This window comes from Carcharodon carcharias, chromosome 17 (genome assembly GCF_017639515.1).
Source record: "Carcharodon carcharias isolate sCarCar2 chromosome 17, sCarCar2.pri, whole genome shotgun sequence".
NCBI classification, from domain to species: Eukaryota; Metazoa; Chordata; class Chondrichthyes; order Lamniformes; family Lamnidae; genus Carcharodon; species Carcharodon carcharias.
The window spans coordinates 60,319,981-60,333,318 of NC_054483.1; the positions used below are offsets into that span (position 1 = coordinate 60,319,981).

A 13,338-nucleotide genomic window follows, 5' to 3' on the forward strand; every position below is an offset into this window, starting at 1 on the left:
CTCACTTCATTTGTGGTTGAGCAGGTTTCTGTGCTGCTCTGCAGCTGACAACATCTATGACACGTAATGGAATTATTAGTATTTGCCTTGTTTATTTGCTTAATGTCATTTACAAATGTTGTGACTTCCATGGCATTGGTTGAAATGGCAATTTCTAGAAAAGCTTGAGGAATATATTATGAATTATTATTATTTAACTTGATTAAATAGGATTCCATATGAGGCAAATAGAAAATATATGAAAATTTTTGGTTGGGATATGCCCAGAGTTGCCATCTCTGTTTGGTCATATTCCTGGAGGTGTCATCACATAATCCCTGCTACCTCCAATCACCCCACCTCCATATTTTTTTTAGATTCTATTATCAGGTGTGAGCCTCACTGGCTAGGCCAACATTTATTGTCCATCCCTAATTGCCCTTCAGAAGGTAGTGGTGAGCTGCCTTCTTGAACTGCTGCAGTCCATGTGGTGTAAGTGCACCCACAGTGCTGTTAGGCAGAGAGTTCCAGGATTTTGACCCAGCGACAGTGAAGGAAGAGTGATATAGCTCCAAGTTGGGATGGTGTGTGGCTTGGAGGGGAACTTGCAGGTAGTGGTGTTCCTATGCATCTCCTACTCTTGTCTTTCTAGGTGGTAGATGTCGTGGGTTTAGAAATTGCTGCTGAAGGAGTCTTGGTGAGTTGCTGCAGTGCATCTTATAGATGGTTCACTCTGCGGCCACTCTACTTCAGTGGTGGAGGGACTGAATATTTAAGGTGGTGAATGGGGTGCCAATTAAGCGGGCTGCTTTGTTTTGGATGGTATTGAACCTTTTGAGTGTTGTTGGACCTGCACTGATCCAGTTTTGTGGAATGTGTTCCATTACACTCCTGCCTTGTCCATTGTAGACGATGGACAGGTTTTGGTGAGTCAGGAGATGAGTTACTCACTGCAGAATTCCCAGCTTCTGACCCACGCTTGCAACCTACTCTATTTATATGGCTGCTCCAGTTAAGGTTTGGTAACCCCCAGGATTCAGTGATGGAAAAGGCATTGAAGGTCAAGAGAAGATGGTTAGATCCCCTCTTGTTTGAGATAGTCATTGCCTGGCACTTGTGTGGCACAAATGTTACTTGCAACTGATGGCTTGAAACATTGTTTGCCATAGCTCACTGCCTCCTCTTGCCAAATGGAAATTGAAAGATTCTTTGCAGGGAATTTAACCATGAAGGAGATATGGATTTAAGATGGGGTGGTGTTAAAGCGTTGAAATTGGTAGCACATCAAGATGCCAACTTATGGGCTTCTCTGCAGTGCATTAGGTGGCATGTGCGCAACTCCCTCAGGACAGGCAGGTTTTTTTATATTCTTTTACAAGATGTGGGTGCCACTGGCTAGGCCAGAATTTGTTGCCCATCCCTAATTGCCCTTGAGAAGGTGGTGGTGAGCTGCCTTCTTGAATCGCTGCAGTCCATGTGGCGTATTTGGGAGGGAGTTCCACGATTTTGACACAGCGACATGAAGGAATAGTGTTATAGTTCTAAGTGAAGACGGTGTATGACTTGGAGCAGAACTGGCAGGTGATGAAGTTACAATGTGCCCCTGCTCTGTCCTTCAAGGTGCTAGATGTTGTGGGTTTGGCAGGTGCTGTTGAAGGAATCTTGGTGAGCTGCTGCAGTGCATCTTGTGGATGGTACACTCTGCTGCCAGTGTGCACTGGTGGTGAAGGGAATGAATGCTTAAGGTGGTTGATAGAGTGCCAATAAAGTGGGCTGCTTTGTCTTGGATGGTGTCGATCATGTTGGAGCTGCACTTATCCAGGCAAGTGGAGACTTGTGCCTTGTAGATAGTGGACAGGCTTTGGGGCATCAGGAGGTGAGTTACTCCCCGCAAAATTTCCAGCCTCTGAGCTGCTCTTGTAGACACAGTATTTATATCGCTGATCCAGGTCAATTTCTGGTTGATGGTGACCCCCAGGATGTTGATAGTGGGGGATTCAGCAATGGGAATTCCATAGAATGTCAAGGGGGGATGGTTAGATTCTCTATAGTTGGAGATGGTCATTGCCTGGCACTGGTTGAAGGACAGAAAGCAGAGCGTAGGGTAAAATGGGCATTATCAAGTTGGCAGACCTTAATTAGTGGTTGCCACAAAGATCTGTGCTGGGGCCATAGCAAGTTATAATCTACATTAATGACTGAGATGAAGAAGCAGAGTAATGTATCTAAGTTTGCTGACAAAGTTAGGTGGGAATGCAAGCTGTGAGGAGGACATAGAGAGGCTGTAAAGAGAGATGTGTTCAGCCTGTGTAGGCCTTCATTCCCAATTGCTAGGTGAAGTTTTAAGGCTTGCTTGTCTGGTTCAAACACACCTGAATCATGAAACCATAGTTCTGTATGCTGGTTAAACACTTTGAATTCAGATAGTAGGTCAGCTGCATCCCAATTCAAACTGGGAATTTTGTGGACATTTTGACACTATCCCTTTGACCTTCCTTCTCTTATTGTACCTGAGATGAATGTCACTGTTGCCACTTATGTGCGATTTTCTGAAGCTCCACCCATTATAATCGCAACCTTTCCTGGCCTGAACTGTATAATGGTTTTAATTTTCTTTTGTTTGACTTTATCTTGCTCACCATTGGTCTAGCCTACGCCTTGGTCACTTGCCTTTCCTGACTGAGCTAACCTGGTGCTGGTCCTCTGGATGCACTGTCCCACTCATTGAACTGATAGACTATGTGCTGCAGTCTCACCACAATGGATCTGTCTGCTTACCACCTCTTTACCTGAGCACCAGTTCTGCACTGTGTCTTCAAAGCTTTCCTGTTCAGTCACCATGCTGTGCTTTCAATGATGCTGTGACTTTGTAGCGGTCTGACCAAAATGTCAAGAGTCATCTCATGCCATGTATCTCAATCTAAGGCTGTTCGTACCTGTATTTTATCTTGCTGCCAGTATGTTAACTGATCGCTGAGCACCATGTCGTGTTGTTAGAATGATATAAAGACACCAATCACTCATAAGAGATTGGGCAAATGCATTGTGGATTCAGTTATTTAGACTATGCACAGGAGAACAGCTATACCTAGGTAGAAATCTTGAAGACATCAGCAACAGAGCTGTGCGTGTGTGCTCTGCCCAAAGGCAAAAGTGAAACTAAGACCAGAGCACTTGACCACTTCCCTTCTAGTGATGTCATGCTGCTATCCCTAAAGGCATATTACAGCACAACAATGAGGAAACCCCTCATGAATGACCAGATCCCCGCTCACAAAATCTAGATGCTCTCAGAGCTGCCATGAACAAGCCTCAGCAGACTGTTCAGTACTGGGCCAATCAATACTGGTTGAAACTCTGCAACAGCGTACAATTTATTGCAGAATCTGGGGATGTTAGAGGAATGTATCCTGAAATTAAGAAAGCAACAGGCCCAGCAGCAACCAAATCAGATTCCTTCAAGACAAAGACAGGGATAATCATCACTGAAGCTAACAAGCAGTTAGAAAACTGGGTAGATCTCGGAAGCTATGCAACAGAGAACATTGTTGCTGAGCAAGCTGTCAGTGCCATTCCAGACCTCCTTGTCACAGAGGAACTGGACAGCAAACCCACCAGAACTCAGTAAGGCCATTGACTATCTCGTGAATGGTAAAGCTGCAGGAAATGATGGCATTCCTCCAGAAATCATCAAAAGTAAAAAATCAGCACCACTGCAGCATCTCCATAAACTCTTGTATCTCTGTTGGATTAAATGATCCTTGACGATATAGTCATGTGCGATATAGTCACCTTATACAAAACAAGGGGGATCTGCTGCAAAACAGAACGTCAAATACGGAAGTACACCAGCATACATGGATCCCCAGCACATTTGTCTTTTTAAGTCAGCCGTGATTCCATTAGCTTTAGTTCTGAAGAAGAGTCATACGGACTTGAAATGGTAACAGTTTTTTCCTCTCCACAGATGCTGTTAGATCTGCACAGTTTTTCCAGCATTTTCTGTTTTTGTAGCAGCTGTGATTCCGTTGGCTGGGTAATGTGAGTTGAATGGATGATGGCTGCATCAGTCTTTTAATCCTCTAGGTTATCATCCCTCTGTAGAACTGTAACACTATCCTTGATCAATATTTGCATCCACCCCTGCAACCCCTGATGCCATCTTTTTGTTCCTACCTTATCCTTCCTGAATCCATTGAAGCTAGGAATGTTCAGTTCCCATGTTTAAGCCAGGTCTCTACATTGGCCTTTAAATCGTAATCCCATGTAGCAACCTCTGCCTGTAATTCATCAATTTTATTTGTAGCACTCCTCACATTAATACACATCCACTCTAATACCATGCTAATCAGCTATGCCTCCCATTGCCAAATTAGTTTTGACCCTCTGAAACAGCACCTGTTAACCTCCCCACCAGGACATTGGTCCAAGCTTTGTTCAGGTACAAATTTCCCCTTTGCTTGGAATAGTTTCTCCCTCTGGACCCTATCAAAACCCATTGGTGTTTTAAACATTTCACTTAGGCCTTCACTTAATGTTCTACACTCAAGGTTATACCTAATAATTAGATTCAACCTGTCCTTATAATTTAGACCATGGTACAATTCTACTAAATTGTTTAATCTGTATTGTCATTGAGAAACTGGAAGTTTTGTTTTTCATGTAGTCTCTGCCTCTCAGATTTTATGGGTGCTGGGTAGTTTTTATAAGGCATGGACAGAGGCGGGTTTGACTAACCTGATTTCCAAAGCCCTAATGCTTGATCCATGTAACATTGATGAATTTCCAGGAAAGATCCTGAAACAGTGCTTGGCCCCTCATAATGAAGTGCGAGAGGAGTCGGGAGTTGAAAAGGAGCTGGGAGAGCAGGGTTGATTGAGGGAGTTCAGTGAGGCCGGAAAGAGTTGATTTTTTGAGTACCGTGAGTACAGCTGGGTAAGTATTTACTACTTTTACTGCTTATAGTTTTTAAGGTCTTATTTTGTGGTTCATCTTTTGTAAGGGCTATATTCAGTAACAATGAGGAGCAGGGAAGAAGGGCCCCAGAGTAATTGATATTATTTGATGTTAAGTACCTTCTAAAAGATTTAATTTAATTTAAAGGGGTAAGTCATGGCAGGAGAGCTCAAAGTCATGGTGTGCTCCTCCTGCTCTATGTGGGAAGCCGAGAACATTTCTAGTGCCCGAGTCCAGCATGTGTGCAGGAAGTGTCTCCAGCTGCAGCTCATGGAAGCCTGGGTTTTGGAGCTGGAGCGGCAGCTGGGGACACTGTGGAGCATCCGCGAGGTGGAGAGTATCACGGATGCCACGTATAGAGAAGTGGTCACGCCACAGGCTAAGAGTCCACAGGCAGGTGGGGAATGGCTGACTACCAGGCAGAGCAAGAGGACTAGGCAAGCAGTGCAGGAATCTCCTGTGGTTATTCCCCTGCAAAACAGATATACCGCTTTGGATACTGTTGAGGGGAATGGCCTCTCAGGGGAAAGCAGCAACAGCCAAATTCATTGCACCATAGTTGACTCTGCTGCACAGGGGAGGAGGAAAAAGCATGGGAATGCAATAGTTATTGGGGGTTCAATTGTAAGGGGAATAGATATGTGTTCCGGTGGCTGCAGAAGAGACTCCAGGTTGGTATGTTGCCTCCCTGGTGCTATGGTCAAGGATGTCTCAGAGCGGCAACAGGACATTCTGAAGGGGGAGGGTGAAAAGCCAGTGGTCGTGGTACACATTGGTACAAACGACATAGGGATGAGGTCCTAAAAGCAGAATATAAGGAGTTAGGAAGCAAGTTGAAAAGTAGGACTTAAAGGTAGTGATCTCTGGATTACTACCAGTGCCACGTGCTAGTCAGAGTAGAAATAGCAGGATATAGCGGATGAATACGTGGCTGAAGAGATGGTGTTGGGGCGGGAGGGTTTCAGATTCCTGGGACATTGGGGAGAGGGGTTCTGGTGGAGGTGGGACCAGTACAAACCGGACGGGTTACAACTCGGCAGGACTGGCACTGATGTCCTCGGGAGAATATTTGCTAGAGTTGGGGAGTGTTTAAACAAAAATGGCAGAGGGATGGGTGCCTATGCAAGGAGTCAGAGGAAGGGGAATGAAAGACAAGAACAAAAGACAGAGAGGGGAATAAGAAAAGTGATATGCAGAGAAATCAAGGGCAAGAATCAAACGGGGCCTCAGTGAAAAATAGTGGGAACGGGACAAGTAATGTTACAAAGACAAGCCTTAAGGCTTTGTGCCTCAATGTCAGGAGCATTTGCAATAAAATGGATGAATTAACTGCGCAAATAGACGTAACCAGTTATGATATAGTCGGGCTTACAGAGACATGGCTGCAGGGTGACCAGGGATGGGAACTGAACATCCAGGGGTATTCAGTATTTAGGGAGGACAGACAAACAGGAAAAGGTGGTGGAGTTGCATTGTTCGTTAAAAAGGAAATTAACGCAATCGTGAGGAAAGATATTAGCTCCGATGATGTGGAATCTGTATGGGTACAGCCGAGAAACACTAACGGGCAAAAAACATTAGTTGGGGTTGTATACAGACCCCCAAACTGTAGTGGTCATGTTGGGAATGGCATTAAACTGGAAATTAGAGATGCATGCAATAAAGGAACATATGTAATTATGGGTGACTTTAATATGCATATAGATCGGGCAGATCAAATTTATAACAATACCGTACAGGAGGAATTCATCGAGTTTATACGGGATGTTTTTCTGGACCAATGTGTTGAGGTACCAACAAGAGAACAGGCCATCCTAGGTTGGGTATTGTGTAACGAGAAAGGAATAATTGGCAATCTAGTTATGCGAGGCTGCTTGGGGATGAGCGACCATAATATGAAAGAATTCTTCATCTAGATGGAGAGTGACATAGTTGATTCTGAGACTTGGATCCTGAATCTTAATAAAGGAAACTATGATGGAATGAGGCGCGAGTTGGCTATGATGGATTGGGAAATGTTAGTTCAAGGGGTGATGGTGGAAAGCCAATGGCAAAAATTCGAAGAGCGCACGAGTGAACTGTAAAATTAATTTATTCTTGTCTGGCACAAAAGTAAAACAGGAAAGGTGGCCAAACCATGGTTTACAAGGGAAATTAGAGATAGTATTAGATCCAAGGAAGAGGCATACAAATTGGCCAGAAAAAACAACAGACCTGAGGATTGGGAGCAGTTTGGAATTCAGGAAAGGAGGACCAAGGGATTGATTAAGAAGGGGAAAATAGAGTACGAGAGTAAGCTTGCAGGGAACATTAAAACTGACTGTTAAAGTTTCTATAGGTATTTGAAGCGAAAAAGATTGGTGAAGACAAGTGTAGGTTCCTTAGAGTCAAAAACAGGGTAATTTATAATGGGGAGCAAAGAAATGGCTGACCAACTAAATTCATACTTTGGTTCTGTCTTCACAAAGGAGGACACAAATAACATACCAGAAATGTTGGGAACACAGAATTTAGTGAGAGGGAGGAGCTGAAAGAAATCAGCATTAGTAGGAAAATGGTGTTGGGGAAATTGATGGGATTAAAGGCTAATAAATTCGCAGGGCCTAATAATCTACATCCCAGAGTATCTAAGGAAGTGACCCTAGAAATAGTGGATGCATTGGTGATCATCTTCCGAGATTCTATAGATTCTGGAACAGTTCCTACAGATTGGAGGGTAGCTAAGGTAACCCCACTATTTCAAATGGGAGGTAGAGAGAAAACGGAATTTTAGACCAGTCAGCCTGACGTCGATAGTGGGGAAACTTCAAGAGTCCATTATAAAAGGTTGAATAGCTGAGCACGTGGAAAACAGTGGCAGGATCGAACAGAGTCATTATGGATTTACGAAAGGGAAATCATGCTTGACAAATCTACTGGAATTTTTCGAGGATGTAACTTGTTGAGTTGATGAGGGGGAGCCAATGGATGTGGTTTATTTGGACTTTCAGAAGGCTTTCGACAAGGTACCACATAAGAGATTGGCGTGTAAAATTAAAGCACATAGGATTAGGGGTAGTGTACTGAGATGGATAGAAAACTGGTTGGCAGACAAGAAACAAAGAGGAGAAATAAACAAGTCTTTGTCCAAATTGCAGGCAGTGACTTATTGGGGTACCGCAGGGATTGGTGCTGGGACCCCAGCTATTCACAGTATATATTAACGATTTAAATGAAGGAACTAAATGTAGTCTCTCCAAATTTGCAGATGATACAAAGCTGGGTGGGAGGGTGAGCCGTGAGGAGGATGCAGAGATGCTTCAGTGTGATTTGGACAAGCTGAGTGAGTGCACAAATGCATGGCAGATGCAGTATAATGTGGATAAATGTGAGGTTATCCACTTTGGTAGCAAAAAACAGGAAAGCAGTTTATGTACTGAGAAGACAGTGGCAGACGCTCCTGATAACATTGAATGGAATAGAGCTCACGCAACTGCCATGTTTCGAATTAAAGAAACCTTTGGAGACACACAGCGTCCTGAACACTGCAAAGTAGTGAAGCAGCTATGCCGTGCATTAGCACTGAACCCAGATGACCCTTTTCTCAAGATCTTCTTGGCTCTTAGACTACAGGAATTGAATCAAAAAGAAGAATTTTACAGTTTACTGGAAGAAGTGCTCCTGATGATCCATATATAATTCAGCACGCAGCCAAATCTTTAAGAAAAGCAGGATCTGTTGGTTATGCTTTGCAGATATTGAAAAAGGCACTGAAGATGAAACCAAAGTCTGCACTCCTTCACCACCAGATCGGGTTATGCTACAGAAATAGGCTGCTTGCACTGAAGAAAATGCCTCAGAAATATTATGCTCGTGAAGAAAGAAGAACATTGACTGAATTTTGCGAGTACCATTTCCAAACAGCGTTTGATCAGAAACAAAAACAAAAACAAAAACAGAAACCCTCACTTATCTTTGCAATTCTTAATCTGGCAGAAATCTTTGAAGAATCTGAAGAATATTTCAACGTTGATGAGATCTATGAAAGGTTGATTAGAAATGAAGATTGCAATCATTTGAATAGACAGTTAATACTTTGGAACTACGGCAAGTACCAGTTGCATAGGAAGGGGTCCCAGCTGAATGCCATTCATCATTTCAAGGAATGCTTAAAACTCAAAGTTAAGAGCAAGAAGAATGAGGAGTGTCATGCCAAATTGAAACAAATTGCTGAAGGTCGATTGAATGAATATTCAAGAGACAGTGTAGCTTTTGATATACTGGGACTAATACACCAGCTTGAAGACGAGGAATCAGAAGCCATCGAATTCTTTAAGAGAGCCCTGGAGTGCGATCGTCATAATGAAGAATTTCAAAACGCTCTACCTGAACTGCAGCAGCTTACATAGAATGATGTTAAAATGCATCTCTGATTCAACAGGGAAACTGATTCCCTTTCTCTTAAGTATATTTGCAATAACTAGTTCAAAAATAATTCTAAGATGAGTTGACAGACTTACCATGCGGGATTTTCCTGGACACAGGTTTAGGGATGGGAGGCAGCGGGACATGGGAAATAGCAAAGATCCAGTCAGGGGGCTCCCTGATGCAGTCCTGCTGCTGGGCAAGTTTCTCAGTGGCCTATCATCTGCCCATTAATTTGAATAATTAAAGGCTCTGGTAAAGGTTATTTTCCTAGCCCACAATTACTTTGCTGATTGTGGAGCGAAACACCCCATCCAACGTGTGGGGAGCCCACCCAGCTTCATGGAGGCCACCATCATTTGCACGGCCATTGGAACTAGAGGTTCCATGCCCTAGAGAGGGGGCCAAAGATAGGAACAGCCACCCCCAAACGCTAGTGAGCAATTCCGGAGGAACCTGCTTAATTGGCTCCTCTCATTTAATTTGTTTACTTTCCTCTTCAAGGCACCTCCATGTTGAGGCACACTTGCAATCCTCAATTTACCTCAGCAGCGCAAACCTATCCTGGTGGGGCTGCTGAGTCTTCAGAGCTGCTAGCCCTCTGATCAGGCTGACAGCATCTATGGCATAAAACCAAAATAAAGGACATTTGTCTTTTTGTCTATGACATCTTTGGCAATCTTTTCTTTGCCTCCACCTATCACTGGCCCTCTATCCAGCTCTACCTTTCCCACCTCCCCTCAACCAGCTTATATTCCACCTCATTTCTATATTTCTTAGTTCTGATGACGTCATATGGACTCAAAACGTTAACTGTATTCCTCTCCGCAGATGCTGTCAGAGCTGCTGAGTTTTTCCAGCTATTTTTGTTTTTGTTTCAGATTTCTAGCATCCGCAGTATTTTGCTTTTAGCATCTATGACATGCCTGCCTGCCTTAATTGGATGGCCAACTGGGAGATTAGACCAATTAGGGGGCGCCTCCAGGAAAATTGCAAGACTGGTCCCACTGGCGACAAGTGCTGGCTCGAGACACCCATTTGGTCCCAAAGCTGGAGTCCTGTGGTCCACAGTAAAATTCTGCCCATCATTTGCCATAATGATACTTGCTTATTCATCTACTCTATCATTCTGCACTTATATTTCCATTTATGGCTAGAGTATTGGTAATCTGCAATTTCTGAGTTAACAAGTTTTGAACTGTATGTTCTTAATCACTTTCAATAACTAACACTGAAATAGACATGGTTAGAACTTTGGCTGATGCTGTAAAATGATTATATTGAATTATTCACCCTTTCTGACCATGTCTAAAGGGTTTAAATCATTGTCACCAAAAAAGAATAGCAAGGTTTCTTTAATTTAAAAATCTGTCATCAAAGAGAATCCAAAGTTTAACAGCAGACCCTTGAACTTTGGTTGGGAGTGAGATTTAGGATGGATGTGTGTTCGAATCTGATTCATTCTACTTCCTAATCAAACAATTCCCAGCTGTGGGTCATCATCAAGTTTAAGTTGTTCACATTCTGAGATCCCATCAAGCTAAAATAGGGGCTTGGCCTAAATAGCCAATGGTACTGGGTTTGTAACCCTAAGATCAAGAGTTCAAATCTCACAATGGCAAACTATGAAACAATGTAACTTCATCTGAAACAGATGGAAACAGGTTTACTCAAAAGAGTATCAAGCTAAAATAGGTTTGACTTCAGTTTGACTGTTACAATGGGGAAGCATGACATCTAGGGATGAGTATTAGTGGAGGGAGGAGGGAAGCAAAATCAACACCAAAAAAAGTAAGGTGATGTAACTTGTTTTTGCTATAAAAATGATAAATAATTTTGGGCTTCCCCACAGAGCAGTTTAAATAAGCAAGAAAAATTCATTTTAACCCAAATTAGACCCTTCCATTTATCAACTAAACAGAGCTTCCCATCATTATATGTAATTTAAAAAATATCTGGCAATCTTGGCAGTCTGAAGGTCAAAATGCTAACTTGTGATGTCCCGTGTCAGCACAGTTTCACTCCTTTGGTACGGTGAATATATTACAATAAGCTGAAGATAAAGATCTGATTTGGGAATCTCGCTGAAATCTGACGAAATCTCCGAATGTAGGTCGATGGAGTTACCCTCATGAGAAAGAGGATCAGGATAAGCAATGTGAGTGTTGGCAAAGCCAGTGATGCATAATAGGCTGTTTCAGAGGAAGCACCACTTCAATAGATTAAATTGAGTTGTAGAACAGCCAAAAACTTTTTAAGTATCTCAATACAGACACGCTGAAAACAATACATTTCCCAGACGCCAATGCGCAGAGCAATCAGCTTTCTGTCAATGTTTTTAGACTTACAGCATTTTCTGCATTTATTCCAACTTTCCAGTATTTCTAATTTTGTCCTTTTGATCATAAACATCCTGCATCAGTCTTCCATCAGTGGTAGTGCTTTTGCCTCTAAGTTAGAGGTTCTCAGTTCAAGGCCAATTCTAGCAACTTAGCAGGGAAAATGTAACCCCAATGAATAGGCAAATTTGGGGAGGGAGTGTGAAGTTAAAATGAAACTCTCAAAATCGATCCTTATATTTCTAGCTAGCTTTCTCTCGTACTCTAACTTTACCATCCTTATCCTTTTTTTGTCATTCTTTGCTATTCTCTATATTCTGTCCAATCTTCTGTTCTGTATCCATCTTTGCACAATTATATGCGTTTCCTTTAAGTTTGACACTATCTTTAACTTTTTTAGTTAACCATAACTGGTGGGTCCTCTCCTTGGAATTTTTCTTTCTTGTTCTATGTATCTATTCTGTGCATTCTGAAATATCCCCTTAAATGTCCACCACTGCACCTCTATTGACCTATCCCTTAACCTAATTTTCCTGTTCACTTTAGCAAGCAGTGCTTTCATGCCCTCATAATTGCCCTTATTAGCCTTGGACCCACTTTTTTCGCCCTCAAACTGAATGTAAAATTCAATGATATTATGATTGCTGCTACCTAGTGGCGCCTTCATTATGAGCTTATCAAGTAATCCTGTCCTATTGTCGTACAATACCAGGCCTAATATACACTGCTCTTTGGTTAGCTCCAGAATATGCTGTTCTAAGAAACTACTCCAAAAACATTCTATGAACTCTTCATCGAGTCTACCTTTGCCCATCTGATTTTCCCAGTCTACATTGAGATTAAAATCCCCATGATTATCACCTTTCCTTCTGACAAGCTTTCATTATCTCTCCCTTCATTCTCTTTCCACAGTGTAGTTATAATTAGGGGCCTGTACACCACTCCCACAAGTGACTTTATCTTTCCTCATCTGAACCCGAACTGCTTCTACATCTTGGTTTCCTGAACTTCGGTCATCCCTCTCTAATATGCTAATACCATAACTAATTAACAGAGCCACCCCTCCATCTTTTCCTCACTTCTTGTCCTTTCTATATGCCATGTACCCTTCAGTATACAGCTCCCAGTCTATGTCACCTTGTAGTCATGTGTCTGTAATAGCTACCAGATCATACTTATTTATTTCTATTTGCAATATCAGTTCATCTGTTTTGTTTTGAATGCTACGTGCATTCTGATACAGAGCTTTCAGTTTTGTCCTTCTATTATTTTTGTAACCTCCAGCCTTATCTGCTGATTTACTTTTGGATTTGTACTCCCTGTCCCTTCCTGCATGTTCTGTTTATCATTTCCCATATTAGTCCCTTTCTCCCTTGCCTTGTCTCTACTCTTTGGTTTGCCACATCTTCCCAAATTTGATCCCTTGCCCCCACTATTCAGTTTAAAACTCTCTCTATTTCCCTAGTTATGTGGGCTGCTAGAACACCAGCTCCAGCATGGTTCAGGTGTACACCGTCCCAGTGTTACAGCCTCCACTTTCCCCAATACTGGTGCCAGTGCCCCACGAGCCAGAGCCCACTTCTCCCACACCAGCCTTTGAGCTAGGCATTCAGTTCTCTATTCTTATTTGCCCTATGTCAAAAGAGAGGTTCAATATTCA

At 42.6% G+C, this 13,338-nt stretch overlaps 1 pseudogene; it reads left to right on the forward strand.

Annotated features, from left to right (window-relative positions):
- The first annotated feature begins 8,412 nt into the window (after nucleotides 1-8,412).
- Nucleotides 8,413-9,323, forward strand: LOC121289639 (annotated as a pseudogene).
- Nucleotides 9,324-13,338: the final 4,015 nt, after the last annotated feature.